Genomic DNA, 3,408 nt, shown 5'->3' with positions numbered 1-3,408 from the left:
GACTTTGAAATTTTTAAATGTAATTTTTCTTATGTTTAGACACCTCAGAGGAAAAAAAAAACAAATAGAAATCAGAGAAACCTGTTTTCCAGTTTTATCTCTAACATTTGTATGAAAGTATAACAATTAAATTCACTGGTCAGAGCTGGCTGTTATTTGAAATACTTGTAAATGTCATTTCTTCAAAATTACTGTAAATCCTGGAGGAATTATAATAGAGCCATTTACCTTCTACAATCAAAAGCCATTTAATAATTATGTAACTGAATAGTAGTTTTGATATTGAGGACAACCCATAATTCTTTTGTTTATATGGTTCAATAAACTAAAATTCAAAGATTTTTTTGAAAATATAAACTTCTGCCTGCTTTTAAATTCTTACTTTGACTTATCCCATGGGAAGACATTGACCACCAAATAAATTTTGATTTATTATTTTATTTTTTAATTTATATTTATTCATCTAGGTTTTGAGACAGGTTTATCTGCATTAACCCTGGCTGTTCTGGAACTTGCTTGGTTGACCAGACTGGCCTTGAACTCACAGAGATCTGCCTGCCTCTAAAGGGTTGCCTGACTTTTTTATTTTTTATTTTTATTTTTATTGGAGAATAATAAAGTATAGTAATATACTATGAGAATACTGATTCTCAAAAATTCTCATTTAAAATGATATATGTGTGTATATGTGTATATATTTCAGTGTATATAAGTATATTCAAGTGATTGATGAAAAGGTATTGGTGTCAAATGTGAATAAGAGCTAAAATATTTGTATCATTTTAGAGTACAGATTTTCTTGGGGATTTCCTACACCACTGATTTTAAAATTCCCTTGCTGATTCTAATGTGAAGCTAATGTGAGAACCAGTAGACAAGTCTAGTGACCCTTAGGGTAAACTGAATATTGACTATGTCTATAGGATTTGTGAAGACAGAGTCCTGGCCCAACCTCTAGAGCATGTGTCAATAGATGAATTGTTGGGTGTGTCTAATTTCAAGGGTACAAGTACCATGGACTGAGTTGGATTCCCTAAAATTCAAGTGCGATCCAGATCACTCCGTGTGAATGTATTTGCAGAAAGGCTTTTAGAATGTATGTAAGGCACACTAAGTCATAGAGGCGAGGTACTTGAGAAGACAGGAGAATGTTCTATGCATAGCAATGAGAGGAGCATGCTGTCTGTCTGTCTGTGATCAAGACACTTGCCCAGAAGGAGAATTGGTTACATCTATGACTTTAGACTTCCCACCCTCCAGTATGGTGGCTGTATCTCCTAAAATTTTGTTTTATTTTGTCCAAGTGAGGGACTAGGAGTCAAACAAATTCCCTGGTAGGCAGAGAGATAAGAAAAAGAGCCATTGTTGTGGGAAATATTACAAACAAAAACAACAAACAAAAGAACTTTCCAAGACAGCTGGCTTCATCTCATGACTGAGACAAAAGCCTGGCACCTTAAAACCAAGATCTATGGGGTTTGTTCCTCAGGCCAGTAGGCCTCTCCTACTGATGGCTTAACCATCTGATCAGGGCATGTTTACACAACAGTTCTTGACCAACCTTCATACTAACCAACCCTAAATTAGGAGCGGAAGATTCTTCAAAGGTTTCAGATAGTGAGAGAAATCTTATATATGTAATATTATAATAGTAGTAAATTATAACATAATATAAAATAATAATACTACATTATTACATATGACATATGTAATAGATTATATACAATGTAAAATGGTTTTTTTTTGTTTAGCCATTACAAATATAACAACTTTAATGAGGTAGAAATAGAATGTAGGCTACAGCAATCTTTAGTGTGCTATTCAAGGAAGTCCCTTAAAGTCAATTTGCCTGAATCAGGCAAATTTCCATGATTGGGATGATGGTTGGTTGTTGTTGTTTCTCTCCCTCCCCCTCCCTCTCCCTCTCCTTTTCCCCTCCCCTTCCCCCTCCCTGCCTCCCTCTCCCTCTCCCTTCCCCCCTCAATAAGTTGCCAGTGAAATCAAAGAACCTTAAAAGAAGACATTATTCCTGTTTACTTGGCCAGTGACAGAGTATGGAGAAGTGGGAAAAAGAAAGCTTTGCTAAGAAGTCATGTGGCTTGCTTTCTCCCCACTCTGCAGGGACCAGCAGCCATTGCTTTCTCCCCACTCTGCAGGGACCAGCAGCCATTGCTTTCTCCCCACTCTGCAGGGACCAGCAGCCAGGACTGGCTCTCCTTGCCAAGAGAGGCTAACCTAACTTTTTTTTTTTTAAGATTTATTTTATGTGTATGAGTACACTGTAGCTGTACAGATGGCCGTGAGCCATCGTGTGTGGCTGCTGAGAATTGGACTCAGGACCTCTGCTGGCCCTGCTCGCTCCAGTCCTGCTCACTCTGGCATAATTCACTGTAGCTGTCTTCAGATGCAGAAGAGGGCGTCCAATCTCATTAAGGGTGGTTGTGAGCCACCATGTGGTTGCTGAGATCCGAACTCAGGACCTTTGGAAGAGCAGTCAGTGCTCTTACCCGCTGAGCCATCTCGCCAGCCCCTAACCTCCTTGATTCTCAACAAGATGTGAAGTGCTCCTAAGGAACGTTGTTTTCCTAGAAGGTTATAAGTGAGCTTTAAAAGTATATTTTAGCAAAGAAAATGGCAGTATTTTTCATATGGCCAACATTAGAGGCCATAGACATACCAAAAAAATATAAATGGCACTATTTTCTAAAAAAAAAAAAAATCACAATAATAAAAGATAACAAAAAGGAGAATCATTATGTACTCTTTGAAATTGGGTGAGAAAGGGTATGGGACATACCATTGGGTCACATAAAGTTGGCAACTGCCAAGTATTCCTCTTCTAAAGGATGTTGTCAATACAGAACACCCAAGATGTTCTATGCTTGATGCAAGATCAATAGACAAAAACCCTCCAAATTGCCTGGATGTGAAATATTTTTCTCATGTTTGCTGTTTATCATTTTTGGGCAGCAATTTATGAAATGAAACACTAACTACAGTGTGAATTCAAATTGACTACTTAAGCCTATACTGAAATCAAGTAGTGTTTTCCTCAAAATTTTATATCCAATAAAAGTACTTAACTGGAAATATATCTGAAAATGAAAAGCCTTTACAATATTTATATAATTAATAAACTAGAACAAAAGTGGCAAAGAAGCTTATTTTAGTAAATGCTTTGTTTAGTTCAATAGCCGGTTCACAATGTGCTCCTCAAACTATCCAAATTTTTGGGACCAGGAAACCTTGGATACCTTAGACAGTATAATTTGATTGGCACTAGCTATAGATTGGGCATCAGAAGCTCTGAATGATCTCGAATGTGGCCTGTGTTTGGCAACAAGCAAGATCTTAACTGGTACTTGCATTAAATTTCCCTTCACAGCACCTAGTGTGGGGGGGACACCA

The sequence above is a fragment of the Mastomys coucha genome, unplaced genomic scaffold (genome assembly GCF_008632895.1).
Source record: "Mastomys coucha isolate ucsf_1 unplaced genomic scaffold, UCSF_Mcou_1 pScaffold3, whole genome shotgun sequence".
Lineage (NCBI taxonomy): Eukaryota > Metazoa > Chordata > Mammalia > Rodentia > Muridae > Mastomys > Mastomys coucha.
Note: the sequence above shows the minus strand (reverse complement) of the source record.